The sequence below is a fragment of the Acanthopagrus latus genome, unplaced genomic scaffold (genome assembly GCF_904848185.1).
Source record: "Acanthopagrus latus isolate v.2019 unplaced genomic scaffold, fAcaLat1.1, whole genome shotgun sequence".
Lineage (NCBI taxonomy): Eukaryota > Metazoa > Chordata > Actinopteri > Spariformes > Sparidae > Acanthopagrus > Acanthopagrus latus.
This window is the reverse complement of record NW_023504056.1, coordinates 35,260-54,276: the sequence shown is the minus strand read 5'-3', so window position 1 is coordinate 54,276 and position 19,017 is coordinate 35,260. Positions and strand designations below refer to the sequence as shown.

The window sequence follows — 19,017 nt, the reverse complement described above, 5'->3', positions numbered from 1 at the left end:
AAAAAGCTTACAGCACCCGGAATTCCCAGGCGGTCACCCATCCAAGTACTAACCAGGCCGGACCCTGCTTGGCTTCCGAGATCGGACGAGATCGGGCGCGTTCAGGGCGGTGTGGCCGCAAGCCAAGGTGCAGGAGACAAATGCACTATTCATACGCGTTGACACGGAGCGAAACAAGCAAAGACGCTCCGCTATTCTCTACTGACCCAGTCGGACTGATGTTTATGACAGCGCTCTGTCTTCAGCTGTGCTGCACTGGTATATCTCAGTGATTACCTGGAAAGATTGAAACGCTGGAATGCAGCCACTCTCTGAAAACACTGGCATTCCCCAAAAGGTGTTCAAGTGCGCTAATGTTTGCCCCCTCACAGATATAGAGAAAGGAAAGGAAAGGAAAGGAAAGGATGAGGACGGAGCCGGTGAAGGTGTATAAATAGTGTGTTTGTCTGCTCTGCCCTTGCTTACGGCCATACCACTCTGAACACGCCCGATCTCGTCTGATCTCGGAAGCTAAGCAGGGTCGGGCCTGGTTAGTACTTGGATGGGAGACCGCCTGGGAATACCAGGTGCTGTAAGCTTTTTTGCCCTCTCTGTGCAGAGGGCGCTGCTGCTTCTTCGGTGGAGACACAGCTTTGAACAACAGAGCAGCTAGTCTGAGAACGATGTTCAACCTTTTTGTGCTGCTTGTGTTTTGCTCACTTCTATATGTTTGCATTAAAAGTGTATATGCATTATATCACGACATGCCTTGGAAAATCCTTCAACAGTTGAGTTCGTTCCCTGCTTTTGCAGAGAAATTAAAAAGCTTACAGCACCCGGAATTCCCAGGCGGTCACCCATCCAAGTACTAACCAGGCCCGACCCTGCTTGGCTTCCGAGATCGGACGAGATCGGGCGCGTTCAGGGCGGTGTGGCCGCAAGCCAAGGTGCAGGAGACAAATGCACTATTCATACGCGTTGACACGGAGCGAAACAAGCAAAGACGCTCCGCTATTCTCTACTGACCCAGTCGGACTGATGTTTATGACAGCGCTCTGTCTTCAGCTGTGCTGCACTGGTATATCTCAGTGATTACCTGGAAAGATTGAAACGCTGGAATGCAGCCACTCTCTGAAAACACTGGCATTCCCCAAAAGGTGTTCAAGTGCGCTAATGTTTGCCCCCTCACAGATATAGAGAAAGGAAAGGAAAGGAAAGGAAAGGATGAGGACGGAGCCGGTGAAGGTGTATAAATAGTGTGTTTGTCTGCTCTGCCCTTGCTTACGGCCATACCACTCTGAACACGCCCGATCTCGTCTGATCTCGGAAGCTAAGCAGGGTCGGGCCTGGTTAGTACTTGGATGGGAGACCGCCTGGGAATACCAGGTGCTGTAAGCTTTTTTGCCCTCTCTGTGCAGAGGGCGCTGCTGCTTCTTCGGTGGAGACACAGCTTTGAACAACAGAGCAGCTAGTCTGAGAACGATGTTCAACCTTTTTGTGCTGCTTGTGTTTTGCTCACTTCTATATGTTTGCATTAAAAGTGTATATGCATTATATCACGACATGCCTTGGAAAATCCTTCAACAGTTGAGTTCGTTCCCTGCTTTTGCAGAGAAATTAAAAAGCTTACAGCACCCGGAATTCCCAGGCGGTCACCCATCCAAGTACTAACCAGGCCCGACCCTGCTTGGCTTCCGAGATCGGACGAGATCGGGCGCGTTCAGGGCGGTGTGGCCGCAAGCCAAGGTGCAGGAGACAAATGCACTATTCATACGCGTTGACACGGAGCGAAACAAGCAAAGACGCTCCGCTATTCTCTACTGACCCAGTCGGACTGATGTTTATGACAGCGCTCTGTCTTCAGCTGTGCTGCACTGGTATATCTCAGTGATTACCTGGAAAGATTGAAACGCTGGAATGCAGCCACTCTCTGAAAACACTGGCATTCCCCAAAAGGTGTTCAAGTGCGCTAATGTTTGCCCCCTCACAGATATAGAGAAAGGAAAGGAAAGGAAAGGAAAGGATGAGGACGGAGCCGGTGAAGGTGTATAAATAGTGTGTTTGTCTGCTCTGCCCTTGCTTACGGCCATACCACTCTGAACACGCCCGATCTCGTCTGATCTCGGAAGCTAAGCAGGGTCGGGCCTGGTTAGTACTTGGATGGGAGACCGCCTGGGAATACCAGGTGCTGTAAGCTTTTTTGCCCTCTCTGTGCAGAGGGCGCTGCTGCTTCTTCGGTGGAGACACAGCTTTGAACAACAGAGCAGCTAGTCTGAGAACGATGTTCAACCTTTTTGTGCTGCTTGTGTTTTGCTCACTTCTATATGTTTGCATTAAAAGTGTATATGCATTATATCACGACATGCCTTGGAAAATCCTTCAACAGTTGAGTTCGTTCCCTGCTTTTGCAGAGAAATTAAAAAGCTTACAGCACCCGGAATTCCCAGGCGGTCACCCATCCAAGTACTAACCAGGCCCGACCCTGCTTGGCTTCCGAGATCGGACGAGATCGGGCGCGTTCAGGGCGGTGTGGCCGCAAGCCAAGGTGCAGGAGACAAATGCACTATTCATACGCGTTGACACGGAGCGAAACAAGCAAAGACGCTCCGCTATTCTCTACTGACCCAGTCGGACTGATGTTTATGACAGCGCTCTGTCTTCAGCTGTGCTGCACTGGTATATCTCAGTGATTACCTGGAAAGATTGAAACGCTGGAATGCAGCCACTCTCTGAAAACACTGGCATTCCCCAAAAGGTGTTCAAGTGCGCTAATGTTTGCCCCCTCACAGATATAGAGAAAGGAAAGGAAAGGAAAGGAAAGGATGAGGACGGAGCCGGTGAAGGTGTATAAATAGTGTGTTTGTCTGCTCTGCCCTTGCTTACGGCCATACCACTCTGAACACGCCCGATCTCGTCTGATCTCGGAAGCTAAGCAGGGTCGGGCCTGGTTAGTACTTGGATGGGAGACCGCCTGGGAATACCAGGTGCTGTAAGCTTTTTTGCCCTCTCTGTGCAGAGGGCGCTGCTGCTTCTTCGGTGGAGACACAGCTTTGAACAACAGAGCAGCTAGTCTGAGAACGATGTTCAACCTTTTTGTGCTGCTTGTGTTTTGCTCACTTCTATATGTTTGCATTAAAAGTGTATATGCATTATATCACGACATGCCTTGGAAAATCCTTCAACAGTTGAGTTCGTTCCCTGCTTTTGCAGAGAAATTAAAAAGCTTACAGCACCCGGAATTCCCAGGCGGTCACCCATCCAAGTACTAACCAGGCCCGACCCTGCTTGGCTTCCGAGATCGGACGAGATCGGGCGCGTTCAGGGCGGTGTGGCCGCAAGCCAAGGTGCAGGAGACAAATGCACTATTCATACGCGTTGACACGGAGCGAAACAAGCAAAGACGCTCCGCTATTCTCTACTGACCCAGTCGGACTGATGTTTATGACAGCGCTCTGTCTTCAGCTGTGCTGCACTGGTATATCTCAGTGATTACCTGGAAAGATTGAAACGCTGGAATGCAGCCACTCTCTGAAAACACTGGCATTCCCCAAAAGGTGTTCAAGTGCGCTAATGTTTGCCCCCTCACAGATATAGAGAAAGGAAAGGAAAGGAAAGGAAAGGATGAGGACGGAGCCGGTGAAGGTGTATAAATAGTGTGTTTGTCTGCTCTGCCCTTGCTTACGGCCATACCACTCTGAACACGCCCGATCTCGTCTGATCTCGGAAGCTAAGCAGGGTCGGGCCTGGTTAGTACTTGGATGGGAGACCGCCTGGGAATACCAGGTGCTGTAAGCTTTTTTGCCCTCTCTGTGCAGAGGGCGCTGCTGCTTCTTCGGTGGAGACACAGCTTTGAACAACAGAGCAGCTAGTCTGAGAACGATGTTCAACCTTTTTGTGCTGCTTGTGTTTTGCTCACTTCTATATGTTTGCATTAAAAGTGTATATGCATTATATCACGACATGCCTTGGAAAATCCTTCAACAGTTGAGTTCGTTCCCTGCTTTTGCAGAGAAATTAAAAAGCTTACAGCACCCGGAATTCCCAGGCGGTCACCCATCCAAGTACTAACCAGGCCCGACCCTGCTTGGCTTCCGAGATCGGACGAGATCGGGCGCGTTCAGGGCGGTGTGGCCGCAAGCCAAGGTGCAGGAGACAAATGCACTATTCATACGCGTTGACACGGAGCGAAACAAGCAAAGACGCTCCGCTATTCTCTACTGACCCAGTCGGACTGATGTTTATGACAGCGCTCTGTCTTCAGCTGTGCTGCACTGGTATATCTCAGTGATTACCTGGAAAGATTGAAACGCTGGAATGCAGCCACTCTCTGAAAACACTGGCATTCCCCAAAAGGTGTTCAAGTGCGCTAATGTTTGCCCCCTCACAGATATAGAGAAAGGAAAGGAAAGGAAAGGAAAGGATGAGGACGGAGCCGGTGAAGGTGTATAAATAGTGTGTTTGTCTGCTCTGCCCTTGCTTACGGCCATACCACTCTGAACACGCCCGATCTCGTCTGATCTCGGAAGCTAAGCAGGGTCGGGCCTGGTTAGTACTTGGATGGGAGACCGCCTGGGAATACCAGGTGCTGTAAGCTTTTTTGCCCTCTCTGTGCAGAGGGCGCTGCTGCTTCTTCGGTGGAGACACAGCTTTGAACAACAGAGCAGCTAGTCTGAGAACGATGTTCAACCTTTTTGTGCTGCTTGTGTTTTGCTCACTTCTATATGTTTGCATTAAAAGTGTAGATAGATAGATAGATAGATAGATAGATAGATAGATAGATAGATAGATAGATAGATAGATACTTTATTTATCCTGGAGGAAATTCAAGCATCCAGTAGCAACAACAAACATTGAACATACATTGAACATACATGCAACATCAAAGAAACAGTAGAAATAAAAATGTGGAATAAAAATGTTTTGTACAACTGTAGTAAAAATGAAGAATAAAAATGTTTTGTACAACTGTAACTATTTACATAAAGTGACTGTAGAAGTATAAGTGTTTTATACATTTAATGCCTCTATGAGCTAAATGAAAAATATAAAGTGATGTTAAAAATATAAAGTGACATAGAGGTAAAGAGTATTAAGGGGACAGGGGATGGTGTACAATTAAATTAAATTGGGCCATAAAAGATGAGTGCTTTTGAGTGCATTTGGCCATTGTCTATTGTGCTTCCTGACATCACTGCGAGCTGTTGTACAGCCTGATGGCCAGGGGGACGAAAGAGTTATTGTGTCTGTTGGTGGAGCAGGATTGAGACAGCAGTCTGCCACTGAACACGCTCCTCTGCCTGCTGAAGGTGTTGTGCAGAGGGTGGTGGGTGTTGTCCAGTATGGACAGCAGTTTGTCCAGGGTCCTTCTCTCTGCCACAGTCACCAGAAAGTCCAGCTTTGTGCCCACCACTGAGCCAGCTCTCCTCACCAGTCTGTCCAGTCGGGCAGAGTCCCTCTTCTTGCTGCTTCCTCCCCAGCAAACCACAGCGTAGAAGAGGACGCTGGCCACCACGGACTGGTAAAACATCTGCAGCAGTTTTTTGCATATGTTGAAGGATCCCAGCCTTCTCAGGAAGTACAGATGGCTCTGTCCTTTCCTGTGTACAGCGTCCATGTTTGCTGTCCACTCCAACCTGTCATCCAGCTGCAGCCCCAGGTATTTGTAGGTCCTGACCACCTCCACATCGACCCCCTCGATGGACACAGCTTGGAGCTGCGGTTTCTTCCTTCTGAAGTCCACAACCATCTCCTTCGTCTTGGAGGTGTTCAGCTGTAGGCGGTTGGACCTGCACCACTCCACAAAGCCCTCAATCAGGCTCCTGTACTCCCCCTCCTGTCCATCCTTGATACAGCCCACTATTGCAGTGTCATCTGAGTATTTCTGCATGTGGGATGAGACATGAAGTCTTCCAGAGCACAGAGACCCTCCCCAGCCTCAGGCTATGGTTGAACAGTTGCTGAAGCGGCTCCCCAGTTCAGCAGAGCAGGCCTTGAGCATCCTTGGACACGCTTTGTCCGGGTCCGCTGCTTTCCTTGGGCACAGTCTCCTCAGCTCTTTGCTCACCTGCTCCTTGGTGATGGTGAAGGGGAGGGGGATTGAAATGTCCGTGGTGGTGGGGAGGGGGGGTTGAACTGTCTATGGTAGGGGTGGGGGGGAGGGTTGAACTGTCCGTGGGTGTGGCGGGTTGCGGTGCCCTGTAGTCTGAGGTGATAATGGACGTGATGGGGGTGACGGGGGTGTGAGGGGTGTGAAGTGGGCAGTCACTGGCTGTGGGAGCTGGGGTTTCAAACCTGTTAAAAAACAGGTTTAGCTGGTTAGCTCTCCCAGCATCCCCCTCTTCTGTGCTGCTGCCCTTCTTCTTGCAGCCTGTAATGGTTTTCATGCCATCCCAGACCTCCCTCATGTTGTTCCGCTGCAGCTTCTGTTCCACCTTCCTTCTGTACTCCTCCTTTGCCTCTCTCAGCTGGACCTTGACTTCTCCCTGTACGAGCTTCAGCTCGTCTCTGTCACCGTCCTTGAATACCCTCTCATTATATCATGACATGCCTTGGAAAATCCTTCAACAGTTGAGTGCGTTCCCTGCTTTTGCAGAGAAATAAAAAAGCTTACAGCACCTGGAATTCCCTAAGCAGGGTCAGGCCTGGTTAGTACTTGGATGGGAGACCGCCTGGGAATACCAGGTGCTGTAAGCTTTTTTGCCCTCTCTGTGCAGAGGGCGCTGCTGCTTCTTCGGTGGAGACACAGCTTTGAACAACAGAGCAGCTAGTCTGAGAACGATGTTCAACCTTTTTGTGCTGCTTGTGTTTTGCTCACTTCTATATGTTTGCATTAAAAGTGTATATGCATTATATCACGACATGCCTTGGAAAATCCTTCAACAGTTGAGTTCGTTCCCTGCTTTTGCAGAGAAATTAAAAAGCTTACAGCACCCGGAATTCCCAGGCGGTCACCCATCCAAGTACTAACCAGGCCCGACACTGCTTGGCTTCCGAGATCGGACGAGATCGGGCGCGTTCAGGGCGGTGTGGCCGCAAGCCAAGGTGCAGGAGACAAATGCACTATTCATACGCGTTGACACGGAGCGAAACAAGCAAAGACGCTCCGCTATTCTCTACTGACCCAGTCGGACTGATGTTTATGACAGCGCTCTGTCTTCAGCTGTGCTGCACTGGTATATCTCAGTGATTACCTGGAAAGATTGAAACGCTGGAATGCAGCCACTCTCTGAAAACACTGGCATTCCCCAAAAGGTGTTCAAGTGCGCTAATGTTTGCCCCCTCACAGATATAGAGAAAGGAAAGGAAAGGAAAGGAAAGGATGAGGACGGAGCCGGTGAAGGTGTATAAATAGTGTGTTTGTCTGCTCTGCCCTTGCTTACGGCCATACCACTCTGAACACGCCCGATCTCGTCTGATCTCGGAAGCTAAGCAGGGTCGGGCCTGGTTAGTACTTGGATGGGAGACCGCCTGGGAATACCAGGTGCTGTAAGCTTTTTTGCCCTCTCTGTGCAGAGGGCGCTGCTGCTTCTTCGGTGGAGACACAGCTTTGAACAACAGAGCAGCTAGTCTGAGAACGATGTTCAACCTTTTTGTGCTGCTTGTGTTTTGCTCACTTCTATATGTTTGCATTAAAAGTGTATATGCATTATATCACGACATGCCTTGGAAAATCCTTCAACAGTTGAGTTCGTTCCCTGCTTTTGCAGAGAAATTAAAAAGCTTACAGCACCCGGAATTCCCAGGCGGTCACCCATCCAAGTACTAACCAGGCCCGACCCTGCTTGGCTTCCGAGATCGGACGAGATCGGGCGCGTTCAGGGCGGTGTGGCCGCAAGCCAAGGTGCAGGAGACAAATGCACTATTCATACGCGTTGACACGGAGCGAAACAAGCAAAGACGCTCCGCTATTCTCTACTGACCCAGTCGGACTGATGTTTATGACAGCGCTCTGTCTTCAGCTGTGCTGCACTGGTATATCTCAGTGATTACCTGGAAAGATTGAAACGCTGGAATGCAGCCACTCTCTGAAAACACTGGCATTCCCCAAAAGGTGTTCAAGTGCGCTAATGTTTGCCCCCTCACAGATATAGAGAAAGGAAAGGAAAGGAAAGGAAAGGATGAGGACGGAGCCGGTGAAGGTGTATAAATAGTGTGTTTGTCTGCTCTGCCCTTGCTTACGGCCATACCACTCTGAACACGCCCGATCTCGTCTGATCTCGGAAGCTAAGCAGGGTCGGGCCTGGTTAGTACTTGGATGGGAGACCGCCTGGGAATACCAGGTGCTGTAAGCTTTTTTGCCCTCTCTGTGCAGAGGGCGCTGCTGCTTCTTCGGTGGAGACACAGCTTTGAACAACAGAGCAGCTAGTCTGAGAACGATGTTCAACCTTTTTGTGCTGCTTGTGTTTTGCTCACTTCTATATGTTTGCATTAAAAGTGTATATGCATTATATCACGACATGCCTTGGAAAATCCTTCAACAGTTGAGTTCGTTCCCTGCTTTTGCAGAGAAATTAAAAAGCTTACAGCACCCGGAATTCCCAGGCGGTCACCCATCCAAGTACTAACCAGGCCCGACCCTGCTTGGCTTCCGAGATCGGACGAGATCGGGCGCGTTCAGGGCGGTGTGGCCGCAAGCCAAGGTGCAGGAGACAAATGCACTATTCATACGCGTTGACACGGAGCGAAACAAGCAAAGACGCTCCGCTATTCTCTACTGACCCAGTCGGACTGATGTTTATGACAGCGCTCTGTCTTCAGCTGTGCTGCACTGGTATATCTCAGTGATTACCTGGAAAGATTGAAACGCTGGAATGCAGCCACTCTCTGAAAACACTGGCATTCCCCAAAAGGTGTTCAAGTGCGCTAATGTTTGCCCCCTCACAGATATAGAGAAAGGAAAGGAAAGGAAAGGAAAGGATGAGGACGGAGCCGGTGAAGGTGTATAAATAGTGTGTTTGTCTGCTCTGCCCTTGCTTACGGCCATACCACTCTGAACACGCCCGATCTCGTCTGATCTCGGAAGCTAAGCAGGGTCGGGCCTGGTTAGTACTTGGATGGGAGACCGCCTGGGAATACCAGGTGCTGTAAGCTTTTTTGCCCTCTCTGTGCAGAGGGCGCTGCTGCTTCTTCGGTGGAGACACAGCTTTGAACAACAGAGCAGCTAGTCTGAGAACGATGTTCAACCTTTTTGTGCTGCTTGTGTTTTGCTCACTTCTATATGTTTGCATTAAAAGTGTAGATAGATAGATAGATAGATAGATAGATAGATAGATAGATAGATAGATAGATAGATAGATAGATAGATAGATAGATACTTTATTTATCCTGGAGGAAATTCAAGCATCCAGTAGCAACAACAAACATTGAACATACATTGAACATACATGCAACATCAAAGAAACAGTAGAAATAAAAATGTGGAATAAAAATGTTTTGTACAACTGTAGTAAAAATGAAGAATAAAAATGTTTTGTACAACTGTAACTATTTACATAAAGTGACTGTAGAAGTATAAGTGTTTTATACATTTAATGCCTCTATGAGCTAAATGAAAAATATAAAGTGATGTTAAAAATATAAAGTGACATAGAGGTAAAGAGTATTAAGGGGACAGGGGATGGTGTACAATTAAATTAAATTGGGCCATAAAAGATGAGTGCTTTTGAGTGCATTTGGCCATTGTCTATTGTGCTTCCTGACATCACTGCGAGCTGTTGTACAGCCTGATGGCCAGGGGGACGAAAGAGTTATTGTGTCTGTTGGTGGAGCAGGATTGAGACAGCAGTCTGCCACTGAACACGCTCCTCTGCCTGCTGAAGGTGTTGTGCAGAGGGTGGTGGGTGTTGTCCAGTATGGACAGCAGTTTGTCCAGGGTCCTTCTCTCTGCCACAGTCACCAGAAAGTCCAGCTTTGTGCCCACCACTGAGCCAGCTCTCCTCACCAGTCTGTCCAGTCGGGCAGAGTCCCTCTTCTTGCTGCTTCCTCCCCAGCAAACCACAGCGTAGAAGAGGACGCTGGCCACCACGGACTGGTAAAACATCTGCAGCAGTTTTTTGCATATGTTGAAGGATCCCAGCCTTCTCAGGAAGTACAGATGGCTCTGTCCTTTCCTGTGTACAGCGTCCATGTTTGCTGTCCACTCCAACCTGTCATCCAGCTGCAGCCCCAGGTATTTGTAGGTCCTGACCACCTCCACATCGACCCCCTCGATGGACACAGCTTGGAGCTGCGGTTTCTTCCTTCTGAAGTCCACAACCATCTCCTTCGTCTTGGAGGTGTTCAGCTGTAGGCGGTTGGACCTGCACCACTCCACAAAGCCCTCAATCAGGCTCCTGTACTCCCCCTCCTGTCCATCCTTGATACAGCCCACTATTGCAGTGTCATCTGAGTATTTCTGCATGTGGGATGAGACATGAAGTCTTCCAGAGCACAGAGACCCTCCCCAGCCTCAGGCTATGGTTGAACAGTTGCTGAAGCGGCTCCCCAGTTCAGCAGAGCAGGCCTTGAGCATCCTTGGACACGCTTTGTCCGGGTCCGCTGCTTTCCTTGGGCACAGTCTCCTCAGCTCTTTGCTCACCTGCTCCTTGGTGATGGTGAAGGGGAGGGGGATTGAAATGTCCGTGGTGGTGGGGAGGGGGGGTTGAACTGTCTATGGTAGGGGTGGGGGGGAGGGTTGAACTGTCCGTGGGTGTGGCGGGTTGCGGTGCCCTGTAGTCTGAGGTGATAATGGACGTGATGGGGGTGACGGGGGTGTGAGGGGTGTGAAGTGGGCAGTCACTGGCTGTGGGAGCTGGGGTTTCAAACCTGTTAAAAAACAGGTTTAGCTGGTTAGCTCTCCCAGCATCCCCCTCTTCTGTGCTGCTGCCCTTCTTCTTGCAGCCTGTAATGGTTTTCATGCCATCCCAGACCTCCCTCATGTTGTTCCGCTGCAGCTTCTGTTCCACCTTCCTTCTGTACTCCTCCTTTGCCTCTCTCAGCTGGACCTTGACTTCTCCCTGTACGAGCTTCAGCTCGTCTCTGTCACCGTCCTTGAATACCCTCTCATTATATCATGACATGCCTTGGAAAATCCTTCAACAGTTGAGTGCGTTCCCTGCTTTTGCAGAGAAATAAAAAAGCTTACAGCACCTGGAATTCCCTAAGCAGGGTCAGGCCTGGTTAGTACTTGGATGGGAGACCGCCTGGGAATACCAGGTGCTGTAAGCTTTTTTGCCCTCTCTGTGCAGAGGGCGCTGCTGCTTCTTCGGTGGAGACACAGCTTTGAACAACAGAGCAGCTAGTCTGAGAACGATGTTCAACCTTTTTGTGCTGCTTGTGTTTTGCTCACTTCTATATGTTTGCATTAAAAGTGTATATGCATTATATCACGACATGCCTTGGAAAATCCTTCAACAGTTGAGTTCGTTCCCTGCTTTTGCAGAGAAATTAAAAAGCTTACAGCACCCGGAATTCCCAGGCGGTCACCCATCCAAGTACTAACCAGGCCCGACCCTGCTTGGCTTCCGAGATCGGACGAGATCGGGCGCGTTCAGGGCGGTGTGGCCGCAAGCCAAGGTGCAGGAGACAAATGCACTATTCATACGCGTTGACACGGAGCGAAACAAGCAAAGACGCTCCGCTATTCTCTACTGACCCAGTCGGACTGATGTTTATGACAGCGCTCTGTCTTCAGCTGTGCTGCACTGGTATATCTCAGTGATTACCTGGAAAGATTGAAACGCTGGAATGCAGCCACTCTCTGAAAACACTGGCATTCCCCAAAAGGTGTTCAAGTGCGCTAATGTTTGCCCCCTCACAGATATAGAGAAAGGAAAGGAAAGGAAAGGAAAGGATGAGGACGGAGCCGGTGAAGGTGTATAAATAGTGTGTTTGTCTGCTCTGCCCTTGCTTACGGCCATACCACTCTGAACACGCCCGATCTCGTCTGATCTCGGAAGCTAAGCAGGGTCGGGCCTGGTTAGTACTTGGATGGGAGACCGCCTGGGAATACCAGGTGCTGTAAGCTTTTTTGCCCTCTCTGTGCAGAGGGCGCTGCTGCTTCTTCGGTGGAGACACAGCTTTGAACAACAGAGCAGCTAGTCTGAGAACGATGTTCAACCTTTTTGTGCTGCTTGTGTTTTGCTCACTTCTATATGTTTGCATTAAAAGTGTATATGCATTATATCACGACATGCCTTGGAAAATCCTTCAACAGTTGAGTTCGTTCCCTGCTTTTGCAGAGAAATTAAAAAGCTTACAGCACCCGGAATTCCCAGGCGGTCACCCATCCAAGTACTAACCAGGCCCGACCCTGCTTGGCTTCCGAGATCGGACGAGATCGGGCGCGTTCAGGGCGGTGTGGCCGCAAGCCAAGGTGCAGGAGACAAATGCACTATTCATACGCGTTGACACGGAGCGAAACAAGCAAAGACGCTCCGCTATTCTCTACTGACCCAGTCGGACTGATGTTTATGACAGCGCTCTGTCTTCAGCTGTGCTGCACTGGTATATCTCAGTGATTACCTGGAAAGATTGAAACGCTGGAATGCAGCCACTCTCTGAAAACACTGGCATTCCCCAAAAGGTGTTCAAGTGCGCTAATGTTTGCCCCCTCACAGATATAGAGAAAGGAAAGGAAAGGAAAGGAAAGGATGAGGACGGAGCCGGTGAAGGTGTATAAATAGTGTGTTTGTCTGCTCTGCCCTTGCTTACGGCCATACCACTCTGAACACGCCCGATCTCGTCTGATCTCGGAAGCTAAGCAGGGTCGGGCCTGGTTAGTACTTGGATGGGAGACCGCCTGGGAATACCAGGTGCTGTAAGCTTTTTTGCCCTCTCTGTGCAGAGGGCGCTGCTGCTTCTTCGGTGGAGACACAGCTTTGAACAACAGAGCAGCTAGTCTGAGAACGATGTTCAACCTTTTTGTGCTGCTTGTGTTTTGCTCACTTCTATATGTTTGCATTAAAAGTGTAGATAGATAGATAGATAGATAGATAGATAGATAGATAGATAGATAGATAGATAGATAGATAGATAGATACTTTATTTATCCTGGAGGAAATTCAAGCATCCAGTAGCAACAACAAACATTGAACATACATTGAACATACATGCAACATCAAAGAAACAGTAGAAATAAAAATGTGGAATAAAAATGTTTTGTACAACTGTAGTAAAAATGAAGAATAAAAATGTTTTGTACAACTGTAACTATTTACATAAAGTGACTGTAGAAGTATAAGTGTTTTATACATTTAATGCCTCTATGAGCTAAATGAAAAATATAAAGTGATGTTAAAAATATAAAGTGACATAGAGGTAAAGAGTATTAAGGGGACAGGGGATGGTGTACAATTAAATTAAATTGGGCCATAAAAGATGAGTGCTTTTGAGTGCATTTGGCCATTGTCTATTGTGCTTCCTGACATCACTGCGAGCTGTTGTACAGCCTGATGGCCAGGGGGACGAAAGAGTTATTGTGTCTGTTGGTGGAGCAGGATTGAGACAGCAGTCTGCCACTGAACACGCTCCTCTGCCTGCTGAAGGTGTTGTGCAGAGGGTGGTGGGTGTTGTCCAGTATGGACAGCAGTTTGTCCAGGGTCCTTCTCTCTGCCACAGTCACCAGAAAGTCCAGCTTTGTGCCCACCACTGAGCCAGCTCTCCTCACCAGTCTGTCCAGTCGGGCAGAGTCCCTCTTCTTGCTGCTTCCTCCCCAGCAAACCACAGCGTAGAAGAGGACGCTGGCCACCACGGACTGGTAAAACATCTGCAGCAGTTTTTTGCATATGTTGAAGGATCCCAGCCTTCTCAGGAAGTACAGATGGCTCTGTCCTTTCCTGTGTACAGCGTCCATGTTTGCTGTCCACTCCAACCTGTCATCCAGCTGCAGCCCCAGGTATTTGTAGGTCCTGACCACCTCCACATCGACCCCCTCGATGGACACAGCTTGGAGCTGCGGTTTCTTCCTTCTGAAGTCCACAACCATCTCCTTCGTCTTGGAGGTGTTCAGCTGTAGGCGGTTGGACCTGCACCACTCCACAAAGCCCTCAATCAGGCTCCTGTACTCCCCCTCCTGTCCATCCTTGATACAGCCCACTATTGCAGTGTCATCTGAGTATTTCTGCATGTGGGATGAGACATGAAGTCTTCCAGAGCACAGAGACCCTCCCCAGCCTCAGGCTATGGTTGAACAGTTGCTGAAGCGGCTCCCCAGTTCAGCAGAGCAGGCCTTGAGCATCCTTGGACACGCTTTGTCCGGGTCCGCTGCTTTCCTTGGGCACAGTCTCCTCAGCTCTTTGCTCACCTGCTCCTTGGTGATGGTGAAGGGGAGGGGGATTGAAATGTCCGTGGTGGTGGGGAGGGGGGGTTGAACTGTCTATGGTAGGGGTGGGGGGGAGGGTTGAACTGTCCGTGGGTGTGGCGGGTTGCGGTGCCCTGTAGTCTGAGGTGATAATGGACGTGATGGGGGTGACGGGGGTGTGAGGGGTGTGAAGTGGGCAGTCACTGGCTGTGGGAGCTGGGGTTTCAAACCTGTTAAAAAACAGGTTTAGCTGGTTAGCTCTCCCAGCATCCCCCTCTTCTGTGCTGCTGCCCTTCTTCTTGCAGCCTGTAATGGTTTTCATGCCATCCCAGACCTCCCTCATGTTGTTCCGCTGCAGCTTCTGTTCCACCTTCCTTCTGTACTCCTCCTTTGCCTCTCTCAGCTGGACCTTGACTTCTCCCTGTACGAGCTTCAGCTCGTCTCTGTCACCGTCCTTGAATACCCTCTCATTATATCATGACATGCCTTGGAAAATCCTTCAACAGTTGAGTGCGTTCCCTGCTTTTGCAGAGAAATAAAAAAGCTTACAGCACCTGGAATTCCCTAAGCAGGGTCAGGCCTGGTTAGTACTTGGATGGGAGACCGCCTGGGAATACCAGGTGCTGTAAGCTTTTTTGCCCTCTCTGTGCAGAGGGCGCTGCTGCTTCTTCGGTGGAGACACAGCTTTGAACAACAGAGCAGCTAGTCTGAGAACGATGTTCAACCTTTTTGTGCTGCTTGTGTTTTGCTCACTTCTATATGTTTGCATTAAAAGTGTATATGCATTATATCACGACATGCCTTGGAAAATCCTTCAACAGTTGAGTTCGTTCCCTGCTTTTGCAGAGAAATTAAAAAGCTTACAGCACCCGGAATTCCCAGGCGGTCACCCATCCAAGTACTAACCAGGCCCGACACTGCTTGGCTTCCGAGATCGGACGAGATCGGGCGCGTTCAGGGCGGTGTGGCCGCAAGCCAAGGTGCAGGAGACAAATGCACTATTCATACGCGTTGACACGGAGCGAAACAAGCAAAGACGCTCCGCTATTCTCTACTGACCCAGTCGGACTGATGTTTATGACAGCGCTCTGTCTTCAGCTGTGCTGCACTGGTATATCTCAGTGATTACCTGGAAAGATTGAAACGCTGGAATGCAGCCACTCTCTGAAAACACTGGCATTCCCCAAAAGGTGTTCAAGTGCGCTAATGTTTGCCCCCTCACAGATATAGAGAAAGGAAAGGAAAGGAAAGGAAAGGATGAGGACGGAGCCGGTGAAGGTGTATAAATAGTGTGTTTGTCTGCTCTGCCCTTGCTTACGGCCATACCACTCTGAACACGCCCGATCTCGTCTGATCTCGGAAGCTAAGCAGGGTCGGGCCTGGTTAGTACTTGGATGGGAGACCGCCTGGGAATACCAGGTGCTGTAAGCTTTTTTGCCCTCTCTGTGCAGAGGGCGCTGCTGCTTCTTCGGTGGAGACACAGCTTTGAACAACAGAGCAGCTAGTCTGAGAACGATGTTCAACCTTTTTGTGCTGCTTGTGTTTTGCTCACTTCTATATGTTTGCATTAAAAGTGTATATGCATTATATCACGACATGCCTTGGAAAATCCTTCAACAGTTGAGTTCGTTCCCTGCTTTTGCAGAGAAATTAAAAAGCTTACAGCACCCGGAATTCCCAGGCGGTCACCCATCCAAGTACTAACCAGGCCCGACCCTGCTTGGCTTCCGAGATCGGACGAGATCGGGCGCGTTCAGGGCGGTGTGGCCGCAAGCCAAGGTGCAGGAGACAAATGCACTATTCATACGCGTTGACACGGAGCGAAACAAGCAAAGACGCTCCGCTATTCTCTACTGACCCAGTCGGACTGATGTTTATGACAGCGCTCTGTCTTCAGCTGTGCTGCACTGGTATATCTCAGTGATTACCTGGAAAGATTGAAACGCTGGAATGCAGCCACTCTCTGAAAACACTGGCATTCCCCAAAAGGTGTTCAAGTGCGCTAATGTTTGCCCCCTCACAGATATAGAGAAAGGAAAGGAAAGGAAAGGAAAGGATGAGGACGGAGCCGGTGAAGGTGTATAAATAGTGTGTTTGTCTGCTCTGCCCTTGCTTACGGCCATACCACTCTGAACACGCCCGATCTCGTCTGATCTCGGAAGCTAAGCAGGGTCGGGCCTGGTTAGTACTTGGATGGGAGACCGCCTGGGAATACCAGGTGCTGTAAGCTTTTTTGCCCTCTCTGTGCAGAGGGCGCTGCTGCTTCTTCGGTGGAGACACAGCTTTGAACAACAGAGCAGCTAGTCTGAGAACGATGTTCAACCTTTTTGTGCTGCTTGTGTTTTGCTCACTTCTATATGTTTGCATTAAAAGTGTATATGCATTATATCACGACATGCCTTGGAAAATCCTTCAACAGTTGAGTTCGTTCCCTGCTTTTGCAGAGAAATTAAAAAGCTTACAGCACCCGGAATTCCCAGGCGGTCACCCATCCAAGTACTAACCAGGCCCGACCCTGCTTGGCTTCCGAGATCGGACGAGATCGGGCGCGTTCAGGGCGGTGTGGCCGCAAGCCAAGGTGCAGGAGACAAATGCACTATTCATACGCGTTGACACGGAGCGAAACAAGCAAAGACGCTCCGCTATTCTCTACTGACCCAGTCGGACTGATGTTTATGACAGCGCTCTGTCTTCAGCTGTGCTGCACTGGTATATCTCAGTGATTACCTGGAAAGATTGAAACGCTGGAATGCAGCCACTCTCTGAAAACACTGGCATTCCCCAAAAGGTGTTCAAGTGCGCTAATGTTTGCCCCCTCACAGATATAGAGAAAGGAAAGGAAAGGAAAGGAAAGGATGAGGACGGAGCCGGTGAAGGTGTATAAATAGTGTGTTTGTCTGCTCTGCCCTTGCTTACGGCCATACCACTCTGAACACGCCCGATCTCGTCTGATCTCGGAAGCTAAGCAGGGTCGGGCCTGGTTAGTACTTGGATGGGAGACCGCCTGGGAATACCAGGTGCTGTAAGCTTTTTTGCCCTCTCTGTGCAGAGGGCGCTGCTGCTTCTTCGGTGGAGACACAGCTTTGAACAACAGAGCAGCTAGTCTGAGAACGATGTTCAACCTTTTTGTGCTGCTTGTGTTTTGCTCACTTCTATATGTTTGCATTAAAAGTGTAGATAGATAGATAGATAGATAGATAGATAGATAGATAGATAGATAGATAGATAGATAGATAGATAGATACTTTATTTATCCTGGAGGAAATTCAAGCATCCAGTAGCAACAACAAACATTGAACATACATTGAACATACATGCAACATCAAAGAAACAGTAGAAATAAAAATGTGGAATAAAAATGTTTTGTACAACTGTAGTAAAAATGAAGAATAAAAATGTTTTGTACAACTGTAACTATTTACATAAAGTGACTGTAGAAGTATAAGTGTTTTATACATTTAATGCCTCTATGAGCTAAATGAAAAATATAAAGTGATGTTAAAAATATAAAGTGACATAGAGGTAAAGAGTATTAAGGGGACAGGGGATGGTGTACAATTAAATTAAATTGGGCCATAAAAGATGAGTGCTTTTGAGTGCATTTGGCCATTGTCTATTGTGCTTCCTGACATCACTGCGAGCTGTTGTACAGCCTGATGGCCAGGGGGACGAAAGAGTTATTGTGTCTGTTGGTGGAGCAGGATTGAGACAGCAGTCTGCCACTGAACACGCTCCTCTGCCTGCTGAAGGTGTTGTGCAGAGGGTGGTGGGTGTTGTCCAGTATGGACAGCAGTTTGTCCAGGGTCCTTCTCTCTGCCACAGTCACCAGAAAGTCCAGCTTTGTGCCCACCACTGAGCCAGCTCTCCTCACCAGTCTGTCCAGTCGGGCAGAGTCCCTCTTCTTGCTGCTTCCTCCCCAGCAAACCACAGCGTAGAAGAGGACGCTGGCCACCACGGACTGGTAAAACATCTGCAGCAGTTTTTTGCATATGTTGAAGGATCCCAGCCTTCTCAGGAAGTACAGATGGCTCTGTCCTTTCCTGTGTACAGCGTCCATGTTTGCTGTCCACTCCAACCTGTCATCCAGCTGCAGCCCCAGGTATTTGTAGGTCCTGACCACCTCCACATCGACCCCCTCGATGGACACAGCTTGGAGCTGCGGTTTCTTCCTTCTGAAGTCCACAACCATCTCCTTCGTCTTGGAGGTGTTCAGCTGTAGGCGGTTGGACCTGCACCACTCCACAAAGCCCTCAATCAGGCTCCTGTACTCCCCCTCCTGTCCATCCTTGATACAGCCCACTATTGCAGTGTCATCTGAGTATTTCTGCATGTGGGATGAGACATGAAGTCTTCCAGAGCACAGAGACCCTCCCCAGCCTCAGGCTATGGTTGAACAGTTGCTGAAGCGGCTCCCCAGTTCAGCAGAGCAGGCCTTGAGCATCCTTGGACACGCTTTGTCCGGGTCCGCTGCTTTCCTTGGGCACAGTCTCCTCAGCTCTTTGCTCACCTGCTCCTTGGTGATGGTGAAGGGGAGGGGGATTGAAATGTCCGTGGTGGTGGGGAGGGGGGGTTGAACTGTCTATGGTAGGGGTGGGGGGGAGGGTTGAACTGTCCGTGGGTGTGGCGGGTTGCGGTGCCCTGTAGTCTGAGGTGATAATGGACGTGATGGGGGTGACGGGGGTGTGAGGGGTGTGAAGTGGGCAGTCACTGGCTGTGGGAGCTGGGGTTTCAAACCTGTTAAAAAACAGGTTTAGCTGGTT

The 19,017-nt window shown here is 49.5% G+C and overlaps 28 non-coding genes across 28 annotated transcripts; 14 read left to right on the top strand and 14 right to left on the bottom strand.

Annotated features, from left to right (window-relative positions):
• Nucleotides 1-4: 4 nt before the first annotated feature.
• Nucleotides 5-123, bottom strand: LOC119015959. Its single transcript, XR_005073680.1, has one exon. It is a non-coding gene; the product is annotated as a 5S ribosomal RNA (ribosomal RNA).
• A 336-nt stretch (nt 124-459) lies between these two features.
• On the top strand, nt 460-578 carry LOC119016002. The gene has a single exon (XR_005073714.1). It is a non-coding gene; the product is annotated as a 5S ribosomal RNA (ribosomal RNA).
• A 225-nt stretch (nt 579-803) lies between these two features.
• Nucleotides 804-922, bottom strand: LOC119015933. The gene has a single exon (XR_005073655.1). It is a non-coding gene; the product is annotated as a 5S ribosomal RNA (ribosomal RNA).
• Nucleotides 923-1,258: 336 nt separating this feature from the next.
• Nucleotides 1,259-1,377, top strand: LOC119016001. The gene has a single exon (XR_005073713.1). It is a non-coding gene; the product is annotated as a 5S ribosomal RNA (ribosomal RNA).
• Nucleotides 1,378-1,602: 225 nt separating this feature from the next.
• On the bottom strand, nt 1,603-1,721 carry LOC119015932. The gene has a single exon (XR_005073654.1). It is a non-coding gene; the product is annotated as a 5S ribosomal RNA (ribosomal RNA).
• Nucleotides 1,722-2,057: 336 nt separating this feature from the next.
• LOC119016000 lies at nt 2,058-2,176 on the top strand. Its single transcript, XR_005073712.1, has one exon. It is a non-coding gene; the product is annotated as a 5S ribosomal RNA (ribosomal RNA).
• A 225-nt stretch (nt 2,177-2,401) lies between these two features.
• On the bottom strand, nt 2,402-2,520 carry LOC119015930. Its single transcript, XR_005073652.1, has one exon. It is a non-coding gene; the product is annotated as a 5S ribosomal RNA (ribosomal RNA).
• Nucleotides 2,521-2,856: 336 nt separating this feature from the next.
• LOC119015997 lies at nt 2,857-2,975 on the top strand. Its single transcript, XR_005073710.1, has one exon. It is a non-coding gene; the product is annotated as a 5S ribosomal RNA (ribosomal RNA).
• Nucleotides 2,976-3,200: 225 nt separating this feature from the next.
• LOC119015929 lies at nt 3,201-3,319 on the bottom strand. The gene has a single exon (XR_005073651.1). It is a non-coding gene; the product is annotated as a 5S ribosomal RNA (ribosomal RNA).
• A 336-nt stretch (nt 3,320-3,655) lies between these two features.
• On the top strand, nt 3,656-3,774 carry LOC119015996. Its single transcript, XR_005073709.1, has one exon. It is a non-coding gene; the product is annotated as a 5S ribosomal RNA (ribosomal RNA).
• A 225-nt stretch (nt 3,775-3,999) lies between these two features.
• Nucleotides 4,000-4,118, bottom strand: LOC119015928. Its single transcript, XR_005073650.1, has one exon. It is a non-coding gene; the product is annotated as a 5S ribosomal RNA (ribosomal RNA).
• Nucleotides 4,119-4,454: 336 nt separating this feature from the next.
• On the top strand, nt 4,455-4,573 carry LOC119015995. The gene has a single exon (XR_005073708.1). It is a non-coding gene; the product is annotated as a 5S ribosomal RNA (ribosomal RNA).
• Nucleotides 4,574-6,897: 2,324 nt separating this feature from the next.
• On the bottom strand, nt 6,898-7,016 carry LOC119015956. The gene has a single exon (XR_005073677.1). It is a non-coding gene; the product is annotated as a 5S ribosomal RNA (ribosomal RNA).
• A 336-nt stretch (nt 7,017-7,352) lies between these two features.
• Nucleotides 7,353-7,471, top strand: LOC119015994. The gene has a single exon (XR_005073707.1). It is a non-coding gene; the product is annotated as a 5S ribosomal RNA (ribosomal RNA).
• Nucleotides 7,472-7,696: 225 nt separating this feature from the next.
• Nucleotides 7,697-7,815, bottom strand: LOC119015927. The gene has a single exon (XR_005073649.1). It is a non-coding gene; the product is annotated as a 5S ribosomal RNA (ribosomal RNA).
• Nucleotides 7,816-8,151: 336 nt separating this feature from the next.
• Nucleotides 8,152-8,270, top strand: LOC119015993. Its single transcript, XR_005073706.1, has one exon. It is a non-coding gene; the product is annotated as a 5S ribosomal RNA (ribosomal RNA).
• A 225-nt stretch (nt 8,271-8,495) lies between these two features.
• On the bottom strand, nt 8,496-8,614 carry LOC119015926. Its single transcript, XR_005073648.1, has one exon. It is a non-coding gene; the product is annotated as a 5S ribosomal RNA (ribosomal RNA).
• Nucleotides 8,615-8,950: 336 nt separating this feature from the next.
• On the top strand, nt 8,951-9,069 carry LOC119015992. Its single transcript, XR_005073705.1, has one exon. It is a non-coding gene; the product is annotated as a 5S ribosomal RNA (ribosomal RNA).
• A 2,340-nt stretch (nt 9,070-11,409) lies between these two features.
• On the bottom strand, nt 11,410-11,528 carry LOC119015925. Its single transcript, XR_005073647.1, has one exon. It is a non-coding gene; the product is annotated as a 5S ribosomal RNA (ribosomal RNA).
• A 336-nt stretch (nt 11,529-11,864) lies between these two features.
• LOC119015991 lies at nt 11,865-11,983 on the top strand. The gene has a single exon (XR_005073704.1). It is a non-coding gene; the product is annotated as a 5S ribosomal RNA (ribosomal RNA).
• A 225-nt stretch (nt 11,984-12,208) lies between these two features.
• On the bottom strand, nt 12,209-12,327 carry LOC119015924. Its single transcript, XR_005073646.1, has one exon. It is a non-coding gene; the product is annotated as a 5S ribosomal RNA (ribosomal RNA).
• Nucleotides 12,328-12,663: 336 nt separating this feature from the next.
• On the top strand, nt 12,664-12,782 carry LOC119015990. Its single transcript, XR_005073703.1, has one exon. It is a non-coding gene; the product is annotated as a 5S ribosomal RNA (ribosomal RNA).
• A 2,332-nt stretch (nt 12,783-15,114) lies between these two features.
• On the bottom strand, nt 15,115-15,233 carry LOC119015955. The gene has a single exon (XR_005073676.1). It is a non-coding gene; the product is annotated as a 5S ribosomal RNA (ribosomal RNA).
• Nucleotides 15,234-15,569: 336 nt separating this feature from the next.
• On the top strand, nt 15,570-15,688 carry LOC119015989. The gene has a single exon (XR_005073702.1). It is a non-coding gene; the product is annotated as a 5S ribosomal RNA (ribosomal RNA).
• Nucleotides 15,689-15,913: 225 nt separating this feature from the next.
• On the bottom strand, nt 15,914-16,032 carry LOC119015923. Its single transcript, XR_005073645.1, has one exon. It is a non-coding gene; the product is annotated as a 5S ribosomal RNA (ribosomal RNA).
• A 336-nt stretch (nt 16,033-16,368) lies between these two features.
• On the top strand, nt 16,369-16,487 carry LOC119015988. Its single transcript, XR_005073701.1, has one exon. It is a non-coding gene; the product is annotated as a 5S ribosomal RNA (ribosomal RNA).
• Nucleotides 16,488-16,712: 225 nt separating this feature from the next.
• On the bottom strand, nt 16,713-16,831 carry LOC119015922. Its single transcript, XR_005073644.1, has one exon. It is a non-coding gene; the product is annotated as a 5S ribosomal RNA (ribosomal RNA).
• A 336-nt stretch (nt 16,832-17,167) lies between these two features.
• Nucleotides 17,168-17,286, top strand: LOC119015986. Its single transcript, XR_005073699.1, has one exon. It is a non-coding gene; the product is annotated as a 5S ribosomal RNA (ribosomal RNA).
• Nucleotides 17,287-19,017: the final 1,731 nt, after the last annotated feature.